This window comes from Emydura macquarii, unplaced genomic scaffold (genome assembly GCF_026122565.2).
Source record: "Emydura macquarii macquarii isolate MOO-44397 ecotype Brisbane River unplaced genomic scaffold, CSIRO-AGI_Emac_v2 contig_2422, whole genome shotgun sequence".
Taxonomy (NCBI): domain Eukaryota; kingdom Metazoa; phylum Chordata; order Testudines; family Chelidae; genus Emydura; species Emydura macquarii.
This window is the reverse complement of record NW_027132559.1, coordinates 38,659,268-38,672,172: the sequence shown is the minus strand read 5'-3', so window position 1 is coordinate 38,672,172 and position 12,905 is coordinate 38,659,268.

The window sequence follows — 12,905 nt, the reverse complement described above, 5'->3', positions numbered from 1 at the left end:
ATCACCTTTTGAATCACAGACTGAAATTCATTTGTGTATATATGCTTGCTTGCTTGAACATGAAAATAACTCATTTTTCCCTTAGTTAATAAACCTTTAGTTAGTTTATTATAGGATTGGCTACAGGCATTGTCTTTGGTGCAGTGGTGTACAGTGGGTCTCTGGCACCGGGGACAAAGCCTACATTTGTGCCCCCTCTTCCCCCCCGTGCAGGGCAGGAGGGGTCTCAGAGCTGCCCTCCAGCTGCTCCGAGGAGGGGGGGGTCTGTACCTGTAGGGGGCCATGAGGCTTGGGGCGTAAAAATGCAGGCTTGGCTCCGCCACCCCCCCACACACTTACCCGCTGTGTGGCGCCCGCATCTTCCGCTGCAGCCCAGCACTGGCTCGGATGGGGCAGCTTCAATCCCCACCCTGGGGAGGGGGGCGTGGGCTGGCCCTTCACAATGCCCCTCAGAGCCTCCTGCACTTCCTGCGCTCCATGAAGGGCCGACCCAGTGCCCCCTCCTTCCCCCGCAGGCCAGCACCCAGGGGCCTGGCCCCCACCGGCCCTTCCATCAGTACACCACTACTTTGGTGTGAGACCTAAATTCAAGTTGATCTGGGGTAAGTGTCTGGTTTCTTAGGACTGGGAGCAACCTGAATGTTTTGGGATTTTTGGGATAAGTCACCATGTATCACTAAGTGCAGCTTCCCTATGTGACAAGATAGACTGAGAGCCCACGCCTGACTCCATGGTAAGACTGTTACAGTGATCTAGCAGTTCACTTTTGTTGCTGGGTTGGTGAAACCTAATTATAGAACATACCAGCAGCTTGGGGTGTCTGTCCCATTTTTGATAGTCTGCCCTGGGGTAGGCACTCATGGTTGTGAACCAGTCCAGACCGTATGACAATTACAATGTCTTCTTACTGATTGTGTTTCATATGAGTATCAGGCAGGGGTCAAGTTTGAGGGAAGTAACTTTTTCAAACCATGATCACATATTACAACAGAAAAAAGTCTCGGGATCACCTTCCATTGAGCCATAAATAAAGAGAGGGTAGTCATAACCTCCACTTTGAGAACCCAACCTCTACGTCAAGCCCCGTGCACAATCGCAGAATGTTTTTACTAAAGTAATCAGCAATTAAATAATTTTGACATTTAAACAGTCATCATTGGATACTGGGGTCAATACATTTAGGTCAGTAGGAGCAGTTCACACCCTTGTTTCTCTGTACCTGCCATAAGACAGCACTGCATCAGTTCCTGTTCTGAAGATTATCTATGCAATCTAACAGACTTGAAACTTTTTTTAAAAAAATGAAAAGCTACATTTTTGCAGCAGCAGATGTGACTGCTAGAGAAGCACAAAGCATGGTATGCCACAGCATCCTGGCTCAGTCAGAGTCTCAGTGTCAGAGAAGCCATTCCTGAGAGGAAACATGTATATGAACACACACACAGTTCATTCTTTGTTCCACTCTCCCCACTTCTACCCCACAAGTGCTTAACAGTAATTTGAATGCCATCTCCCCTATAGAAACTACTAGGTCCCAAATGCTGTATTTTTTTCATGAACCATTAAACCCTTTTGCTGAACCACTTTGACTCTGCTACTGAGAGCTCTAATTGCAAACATTACTGATAAATACTGTATTATTTAATGATAAATTAGCAGCATTTGGCACTGGCAGTACAGTATGTATGGTACTAAAACAGCATTTAGATACGCATAGGAAAATGTGTTCTACAAACTGCAGTAGAAATTAGGGACACAATTAATGGATGTTGGCGGCATTGCATCTTGGCAACAGTGCTATTCCAGGCATTGCTCAGTGACTGCTAACAGATGCTGAAGCATTTTTTTCCATGTACTAAGAGCTAAGTTCTACTACAAAACCAACATTTTAATCACACACTCACAGACCCCAATCTCATAGTGCATCTGCAATTCTTCAGTAGTATGAGTACATAGCAGGGGTTTGGTTACCTTCATATTTGCTATAAGATTGGCAAAATTGACCAATTTTTGACTCACTTAAAGGGTGACTGGGCCTGAGACTGGCACATTAGCCTTCAAACATCTAATTAGCAGTTTGATTTGGAGACTTTTAAAGGAACAATTGTCAGGTAGTTTAGGTCCAACACAATTTTATTAAAACGTTTAGCAAAATCAGGCAACATTGAGAACAGTTGGCTGAAAGCATCTCCTCAGGGGCAAAGGTGGACAAAAGCAAATAAGCTGAGTTGTATTAAGAAAGACAGAGAATAATGCTGATGACTATTACATTGCATGTATACAATCAATGGTATATCGTCATTTTGAGAATTGTATTAATTTTGGTCAGCCCTACCTCAAAGAGGAGTTAGCAGAAATAAAAAGGTCCAGAGAATGGTAATTCTAACTACAAATGATAAAGAAAACTTTTTTCTCCTCAAATTAGAGCAATGATTTTCAAGATTCTTGAGCCAAAGGACCCATTACTGAATTACTTTCCTCATTAATCCTCTCCTCAAAAAAAGCATGCCCCCTTTTCAAGTGTTTTTGTTAATTTTATTCAAAACATCCTGTCTCCAAGCTGCCTTCAGTCTTCCACTGGGCTTTCTTCAGCACTGGTCTAGCAGCTGTGGAATAGCAATATTTTTGAACAGACTACAAAACAGAGTAATTTGCAGTCTCATACATGAAAAGCAACAACAACAACAAAAACCGCTCTTTAGAAGTGTCCTCAAGAGCCAAGCAGAGAAGTTAACACATTTAGGGATGTTTAGCAGAGTATCCAGAGAAGGAGTTGAACACAAACAGTGCAAGGAAAACCCCACCACCCAACACAAAAGCTCAAACAGTACATAGACTCATAGACTATAAGGTCAGAAAGGGACCATTATGATCATCTAGTCTGACCTCCTGCACAACGCAGGCCACAAAACTTCACCCACTCACTCCTATAATAGACCCCTAACCTAAGACTGAGTTATTGAAGTCCTCAAATAATGATTTAAAGACTTCAAGGTACAAAGAATCCACCAGCAAGTGATACGTGCCCCATGCTACAGAGGAAGGCGAAAAACCCCTGGGCCTTTGCCAATCTGCCCTGGGATAAAATTCTTTCCCAACCCCAAATATGGTGATCAGTTAAACCCTGAGCATGTGGGCAAGACTCACCAGCCAGACACCCAGAAAGAATTCTCTGTAGTAACTTAGAATCCATCCCATTTAACATCCCATCACAGGCCGTGGGAATATTTATTGCTAGTAATCTAAGATCAGTCAGTTGCAAAATTAGGCTGTCCCATCATACCATCCATAAACTTATCAAGCTCAATCTTGAAGCCAGATAGGTTTCTTACCCTCCACTGCTCCCTTTGGAAGACTGTTCCAGAATTTCACTCCCTTCATGGTTAGAAACCTTCATCTAATTTCAAGTCTAAACTTCCCGATGGCCAGTTTATATCCATTTGTTCTTGTGTCCACATTGGTGCTGAACTGATGTAACTCCTCTCCCTTCCTGGTATTTATCCCTCTGATGTATTTATAGAGAGCAATCATATCTCCCTCAGCCTTCTTTTGGTTAGGCTAAACAAGCCAAGCTCTTTGAATCTCCTCTCATAAGGCAGGTTTTCCATTCCTTGGATCATCTTAGTAGCCCTTCTCTGCACCTGTAACTATGTTATTTATATAGGTGCACTCATGTGGATTGGCATGTAGCTACTATTAGTTATATATTTTATTGAAACATTTTGGCTTTAACTACAAAGAGTTGACCTATGATTGCTTACTTTTGTTCTTCCTTCTTTCCCTTTCCTTTGCTCCATTTTCATCTTGCCTCTTTTCCCTCCATCGTCTTCACTTTCATTCCATCCTTCATAGTTCTGCTACCTTCCTTACCCCATCTTTCCCCTCTTTTCCCCTTGTCCTCTCATCCACAAGAACTTCTCCCTTCTCTCTCATTTTCATCTCATCCCTAACCAACCCCATCAATCTCTCCCCACTTTCCCCATAACTCCCAAGTATCCTGAATTTCACAGATCATTACTCACTTGAACAGGTTTGGAAGCATTTCCTGCCACAATGCAAAATTCTCCTACATCTGCTGTTCAAGAGTCACTGTCTTCTTATTTTCAGAAAAGAAGCTGCTAACTCACATCATCTTCATCACTGGCCAGACATTTGCCAGGCCAGTTGCAAGGACTTTCTCCCCCACTACCTGAGAAACACATCAAGCTCATGTTTGTGGGAAGGAATGGGAGTTCTCTGCTTCTTCTACCCCCTGTGGCTGTTTCATTAGATGCAAAGGTGACAGTATATTCCATGTTGGGATAGCAATACATATTACAAACTGTTAAATATAAAGAAATCTTCCCAATTCTTCTATTGGAATGTAGACAATTATATATCCCTAACACTGGTGCTGTAGATCACTGACTAAACATAGCTCCTACAAAAGGAAATAAAATCCTTCAATGCCATCTAGAGGACACATACAAACTAGCAGATCAAGAATTACCTCCGCATGCTGCATGAAACCAAGGAGAGAGTTATACCCAGGAAATTTTCTATAGCAACATTTAACTCTAACTTGTAATACAAAAATAAGCCTCACCACAAACGGAGTGATGTAACTGTACACTTGGGATCCAGGTGCATGAGAGCTTCCCTACCTTCCTTTTGTAGCAAATCTAGAAAGGTTCTTTATAGTAAAGTTGAAGTTGATTGTGTAGAACAAAATTAAGCATCACCTCACTTAACTAACCCTCACTTTCTCCACGGTTACTCAGTCACCACCTCTCCCCACCTTACTGCTCAGAGGAAGAGAGGCCATCTGGGGATTTGGTCAGTACAGCAGTCTTTTTGCTCTTCTTGGTTGCCTGGTGGAGTGAAGTGCACCCCCTGGTGCCTGACATATTTAAAACAACACAGAAAATCTTCGAGCAAATAAATGAGCTTGTGGTGTGGTAGCTACCAACAGTTGTCCCCACCCCTCATCCCTTGCTCAGGGAAAGAAAAGGCATGACTGAAATTTCTCTTGTTCCTAATAACCAAGAGGAGGACAATGGGTTAGGGAGAGAAGGGGTGTGAGGTGGTAGTGATATGTCTGAGATATTAATGTACTGTTATGATATCACAATTCAGTGTCAGGAAGTCTCACTTGCATCTCTGCACTTTAATTCAATGATTAAATGACTCTCTAGCTCTTTAAATTTGAACCTTACTCTCCTAGATGAAACAATAACTAGCCTTTCCATAACTGTTGTTCTTCGAGATGTGTTGCACATGTCCATCCCACTGTAGATGTGTGTGTACGCTAATGCACAGTTGTCAAAAAAAATTTCCCTTAGTGGCATCCAACAGGGCAGCACGAGTGCTCTCTGCTGCCTTGTGCACTTTGCCACAGCCATAATGGGCAGAGCTGCCTCCAACCTCCCTCAGTTCTTTTCTACAGGAAATCTCCAATAGAGAGGGAAAGGAAGGCAGATCGTCTAATAGAAATGGGCAACATACCTCAAAGAACAACAGTTATGGAAAGATTAATCACCATTTCTTCTTCAAGTGATTGCATGGTGTAGATGACTCAAAGCATTCCCAACTAGAGGTAGGTTCAAAGTCTATTGGAACAGGGACTGGAGGACCACTCATCCAAATTTAGCATAATTTCTAGATTGTTGAGAGAGAGGCAAACCTGTGACATGAGGACCTGCTTGCCTCTTTGGAAATGTCTATTATGGGAAGATTAGCCAGAAAAGCCACAGAAGTTGCTTCTTGACCCAGTCCTCTCTCTGGCGGCTTCATGTTAGCCAACTGGTAATATAGACTAATACCACTGGATATCCAAGATGATATCCTTGGAGTGGAAACAGGACTGCCTTTCATTCTGTCTGCAAATATGATAAACAACTGAGTCAAAGAACTGAAAGATTTAGTCCATTCCAGATAAAATGCTAAAGCTCCTCTAATGTCCACAGTGTGCAGCTTCTCTGCACCCTTATTACCACGAGGCTTTGGGAAGAAGGCTGGTAAGAAGATTGCTTGGTTAATAAAAGTGGAAACCACATTTGAAGGTAGACTTTGTCTGCATAGAAAACCATATATGGAGGATCTGATACTAGGACCCTCAATGCCCCTCTCTCCTGATCAATATAACGACTACTAAAAATGCTACCTTCATTAAGAGATGCAACAGAGAGCAGGTCACTAGAAGCTCAAAGTGGAGCACATCATCTATAATAAAACTAGATTCCAGCTCTATGGGGAATAGGGTTCTATATTTGTAGAAATAGCCTATCCAAGCCCTTTAAAAATCTTACAGACATCAGGTTGGAAAAAAGAGAGCAGTTATCCATAGGTGGATGGAATGCTGATATAGCCGCTAGGTGTATTCTGATCAAACTAATAGCCAATCCATGATGTTTCAGGGACAGAAGACAGTCCAGCATGTGCTGAATAGAAATGGCAGCCAGGTAAACCCCTTTCATTGTGGACCGGATGGAAAACCTCTTCTATTTAGCCAAGTAAATTGTTCTAGTTGATGGTTTTCTATGATTCAGCAGCACATTTTGAACTTTTCTAGAGCAGGTCTCTTCTGCTGATAGCCCTGAAGCCTCCAGGATGCCAGGTGAAGGCCTTGAAGACTGGGGTGCTGGGCAGCCACAATTCTGTGAAATTAAGTCTGTGTGAATCAGGAGTGACAATGGGGAACTGACTGATAGGTCTAAGAGCTCTGAAAACCAGGCTGATGGGGCCATCCTGGAGCAATCAGTATAATGTGGGCTTTGCCTTGCTGCACCTTACATAAAACTCAGGGTAAAAGAGGTGGGGGGAAAGCTGACCATAGCAGCTGGAAAGGACCCATCAATGAACCTGGACTGTGACCTGCCCAGGACATTTTCTGGTGTCTTTTGTTGCAAACAGATCCACACAGGTAGTTTCTCAGAGCTAGAAAATGGACCTTGCTATGTCTGGGTGAAAGGACCATTTGTGGTGATTGATAAAGAACCTGCTCAGGCAACTGTCCGGCATATTCTGAGACCCCGGGAGGAAGGCTACATTCAGAAGTATAGAGTTGCCAGTGCTGAAGTCACAAAGCTTCGTGGCAGAGTAGTGAGGACTGGGTACTCCCCACTCCCTGTTTGTGTACATAAAACATGGCCCCATATTGTCCTCATCACCAACAAGCCCATTCCCCAATGCAATGAAGGAACATCATGCAAGATAATTGGATAGCTTGCAACTCCCTGATAATTATGTGTAGACTGAGATCTTGGGGAGACCAGAAACTCTGCATCCACAGGGGTCCCAAGTGAGCCCCCCCAAACCCAGGTCTGAGGCATCCATGACTAAGGTAAGAGATCTTGAGGTGGGATGAAGTGAACTCCCTTGCAGACATTGTCTGGATCAGTCCACCAATCTAGGGATGATAAGATCCGATTTGGTATGTGCACTAATGTGTCTATGTGGTGTCTCCTTGATGAATGCACCTTGGCCAACCAGCCTGTAGCAGTCTGAAACCAACCTGGTGCATTGATCTACTTAAGTGCACACTGCCATGTGTCCCAGCAGCCTTACATAGTTTCTTACATGGTGAGGGTAAGCTTTTAAGTCTAGAATGATACTTTCCATTGTCTGAAACCTCGGCTGAGGTAGAAAGGCCCTAGTCATTGTACAGTCCAGGACCACCCAAATAGATTCTATTTTCTGTCCCAGAGGAAGGACTGACTTCTTTGAGTTGATCAGCAAGCTGAACATACCGAATATGGATCACATTATGTTTATGCTGGGCAACACCTGAAATATGGATCCACCTCATATCAGCCTGTCCTCCACATAAGGGAAGATGAGGACTGCCAATCTCTGAAGGAACGCTACTACCGCCACCATACACGTCATAAACACACGAGAGACCACAGGGGAGTCCTTGCACTGATAATGGCAAGCGCTGATGGTGAATCCTAGAAATTTTCTGTGGCTCTGATGAATCGCCCTGTGAAAATAGGCATTCTTTAAGTCGAAAGCAGCATACTAGTCCCCTGGCTCCAGGGAAGGAATAGGGGAAGTTAGAGTGACCACCCAGAATTTTGAGTTTTTTAGGAACTTGTTTAAAAACCTAATATCTAAAATAGGCCTGAGACCCCCTTTTACTTTCAGGATCAGGAAGTACTGAGAATAAAATCCCTTTTGCCTGAACAAAATAGGAACCTCCTCTATAGCTACTACAAGAAGAAGTGATTGTATCTCTTGTAGTAACATGATCTTGTGAGCGAGATCTTTAAAGAGGGATGGGAAAGGAGGATGGTGGGGAGTTAGAAATAAATTGGAGTGTGTATCCCACTTCCACTATGCTTAGAACACACAAATCAGTTGTGATGTGGGCCCAAGCATGATGGAAGAGGGACGGGTAGTTTATAAAAATTGGGGAAGAAACAGATGGTACTCTTAAAACTGGTAGTCTGCTCTTGACAGCCCATCAAAATGAGCTTTCAGAGGATGCTGCCTGCTTCGATGAAGCAGCAGATGTCGAAGCAGAGGATAGTGGTCAACATCCTTTGTAATCTTTGCTCCTCCTCCTTCTAATGGAACTTTTCATACTGTTTGTTGAACCTCTGGTAGGAAGCCAGACGATTGTAACCATGATGAGCACCTCAGAGTGATAGCAGAGGCCACGCTACAAGCTGCATAATCTGCTGCATCCAGACCAGCCTGCCTGAAACTCCTGGTTTGCATCATCTGAGAGTTTGTCTTTGAACGTTGAAACTGTATCCCACAGGGAGAAATTGTAGCACCCCACCAAAGCTTGTTGGTTTGCAATACAAAGCTGTAACCCACTTGTGGAATAAAGTTTTCTTCCAAATAAGTCTAGCTCTTGGATCTCTTTGTTCTTTGGGTTTGATGCCTGGTACCCCTATCTCTGTCTCTCATTGGCTGACAACACTACCAGGAAACCCCGAGGGGGATGATTATAGAGATATTTGAACCCCTGAAAAGGTACGTGGTACTTCCCCTCCACCCTTTTTGCAGTAGGTGGCAGGGAAGGAACAAGATAGTAGCAGATAGTAGCAGTTCATATAAACAGGCCTCATGGTACAAAACTAGACACTACACCTAGAAGCTATACATAAAAATGTAACCCCTCTGCGCCTAGGATAGGCACCTGAAAATGCTAAGGTCAGGGCAGGCTACAAAGGACAGCAGATTCTCCCAGCCCTGGTGGGTAACATTGAAGTTAGACTTCCCAACCAGCCACAAACAATGCTTCTGTTTCCCCAAACCGGTCATCAAGAAGCTAAAATAAAATATACACAGCCCACTTTACTGTATTTCAGTCTCTGGCTCCCAATCAGCCACTAGGTCCAGTAAAGAGACCAGTTATTTAAAACTTTATGCTCTTTTCCAAAAAGGTTCTTCTGTCCCCAAAGAGTCAGCCACATTACCAGATCAGTAAAAAACTGGACCTTACCCAAAATACCATGCTGCCAGCCAATCCTTTAGTAACTAAAACTAAAGGTTTATTATAAAAAGAAAGAAACAAACTAAGGCAGAGGAGTGGTGCAGCCTTTAAAATCCAGGTCAGGAGGGAGAGACATGGGTCTTGGCCCAAGAAAAGTGACAACTGGGAGCTGAAAACCTTTCAGTGAGTGTCCTCGAGGAACCACGGAGAGGGAATATAGTTGCAGTTACCCTGAAAATGACAGTATGTTATTAAACATAGCTTTCCTCCCACGCCCCGCCAGGTCCTTTAGGTACTTCAACCTTTGGAAAAATAGAGTGCACTGAATGAAATAGATGATGAAAGCTATCATTTGTTGCATTGTGTCTTTTATGAGCTGAGCTCTTAGCCACACATACATTTATCAACCCACCTCCTTTGCCAACTGAATTAAACCAATATATTATTCACCAAACTCTTTAGGTATACATGCCAGAATTCTAAGACGAGTTTTGGAGTATAGTATCCAGCATAAGAAAAATGCTAGTCTGTTACAAATATAACATTTAGGGCAGTTTCATTCTAAAGATAAAATAACCATTCTAGATGCTTACAAAAAGTGAAAGAGTTAATTTAAGTTTAGAAATTAGACTGCTTTATCTAACAAGCTTGTCAATTGCCTTCTCTAAATATGTGTAAATTCATAGGCCAGAAGCTAGGATGGTGGTGAAATGCCCTGAAAGGTTAATTGGCTCTGCTGGATATAGTAAACAAAGACCCTCATGGTAGGAAATATCCAAAGTGCCTCTCGTTTGCTTTGAAACACCGACACCAGGAAGAAGCTTACCCAATCTTTTTGTAGTTATCTAACACTATCAATCTCTATCATCACATTAGGTAGTATCCAAGGAAGTCACTATCCCTGCAAATAATTTTCCTAATATTTTATTAATGCTTACCACAACTCAGTTTTCACACAAGCCTTCCTTTATTAGTCCAAAGGTCATTTCGTATTGGTTATATTCAAAGAATCAATACAAGTATATACACCCTTTTATTATATATGCAAGCAACAGTACAGTTACAGGCACTGTCCAAATACTCACAACCAGATCAGATCTGAGAGACTGTCCCATCATGGCAACTCCACAGGAGTAAGAAAAAGCTCTGACAAAAAACCTTACTTTCTTTTTTTATACATACTATAACAAACAAGGTATGTCAGTGCTGAGTACTGGACCTCAGCTAATGTCAACTGAAGCAGTTTAGGGCTGCAATCTGCTCTCCATGTTTTTTCCCCTTCTCTCTCCTTTGCCATATTCCTCAACTACAGGACTAAGCATTTCTAACCAATTATTTATTGCAGCTGATGTCCAATTAATCATGTTCCCTTTATTTCCCAATCCTTCAATAAGATAATGCTGGTATTGCAGAGCATCATGACACATTTAAGACAAACAATGCTTCTTTCTCATAAGTCCATTCGTTTTGGTCATGTGCTTTGGGCCTATTGCTTATGCTAATATTCAAACTAAATTTAAAACTATAGTTCAGTCAGGCCTAATATGGGCCTATAATCCTACATTATTCCAAATAGTTTACAACACAAGCAATAAAATTGCTTTTGCTCAGACCTTTTCTTTGGTTCCCAAGCTTGCAGCCTAACATCAGCACTATTGTCATGAGAGAAAACAATGTTCCTTTTCAGTTAATACGCTCGGTGCCGTGGGGAGTGAGACGGTTCTGAGTCTGGACGGAGCGCGGACTCCATGAGGATCGCTTTCAGGCGTGCGTTCCGCTCCTTCTGGGTGCAAGGCTTGAAAGCCTTGCAGATCCGACATTTCTCCCTCCGATGCTGCTCCCCAAGGCAACGGAGGCAGCGGTCGTGGGAGTCGCTGATAGGGAAAGCCTTGCTGCAGGCAGCGCAGGCTTTGAAACCGGTCGAGCCTGGCATGGCTCAACTTAAAGCCCCGAAGGGCACGTCTTACCTCTAACTATCTACTAAATACTGTACTTAACCAAACAACAAACTCTAACAACTAACACTAGAAGAACTACAGGGATTGCTACTTGCTTAGAAAGCAAGGGGCAGACGTTCCAGCTACCATCAATGGGCGGAAAGAAGGAACTGGGGGCCCGCAGGGTCGGCGGCACCCTATGTACCACGGCATGAGCGCGGTACTCCAGGGGCGCCTGAGCCGACCCTACAGGGCTTGCTACGGGCAAAAAAGTTCCGGGGACCAGTGCACGGGGCACGCACTCACCTATATTGGAATGGATATGAGCAATCACTCGAAGAGAGAACCTCAGCTTTTTTGGAGACTGTCCTTTCTCCTAACAGACACTATTTTGAGCTGCTGCTGGACTAGATATGTTGCTTATTCTTAACGCTGAAAAATGTATATATTATATAATGTTACTCTTTTGTTCATGCTTTCCTTACTAAGGATGATACATGTCTTTATTGCAGTGTGATCTATTGATCATGGAAACAGCACCCTTTGCCTTAACAGCACCTTCAAGTAGCCTTTCACCAGGGCAAGGTAAAACCCCCTATTTTTAACTATATAGTTGGGGTTTAATGTTGTTTAATTTCTTTTTTATACGTGGATATTAAATAGGTTGCAGGGGGTGATGGGTTTGATGCATTTGTGGTATCATACTAACTCAAATAATGCTTGTTCTTTCATTCAAAAGGTGCAGCTACACATGTGCCAGCTTGTCTTTACCCTGTGGTGGAAGGTAAATATTTGCAATTGGTTTTTGAATTTGTGTTTTAAAATAGTTTTTTTAAAAGTTGGTGAGGCCAGGGTTTATTTTGTGTGTTTAAATTGACTGTGGGGATTTTTTTTCATTTTGTGCAAAAGGTGGTGTGTTTTTAATGCTTGATTTGTTGTTTGTGAGGCAGGCCTGGAGCTAAGTTAAGCAGTGGGTTTAAAACTGCCTGGAGGATTTTAGTCTGAGCACAGGGTGGGGCTAGAGATAAGTGTGGAGGTTTTTTTTTAAAAGTATTTTGATGGCATGTGTTAAATTTCTTTTTTAAAGTTTGAGTTGCTGTTGGGGCTAGAGATAACGGTGTTGTAAATGACTGTGTTTTTAAATTCTGTGCAAAAGGTGGTGTTAAGCAGTGGGTTTCCTGAAAAGTATTTTGGGGTGTTTAAAACTGCCTGTTTTTTGTTTTTTTTTTATTCTGAGCACATGGTGGTATGTTTTAATTGTTGGTGGGGTCGAGGTCTATTTTTTTAAAAAGTATTTTATGTGTTTACATTTGACTGGGGTGTTTTTTCATTCTGTGCAAAAGGTGGTGTGTTTTTTAATGCTTGAATTGTTGTTTATTAGCAGGCCTTGAGCGAAGTTAAGCAGTGGGTTTCTTGAAAAGTATTATGGTATGTTTAAATCTGCTTGGTTCTTTTTTTAATCTGAGTACATGGCGATATGTTTTAACTGTTGGTGGGCCTGGGGTAGATAGTTATGGTTGGGGGATTTAAAAAATATTTTATTG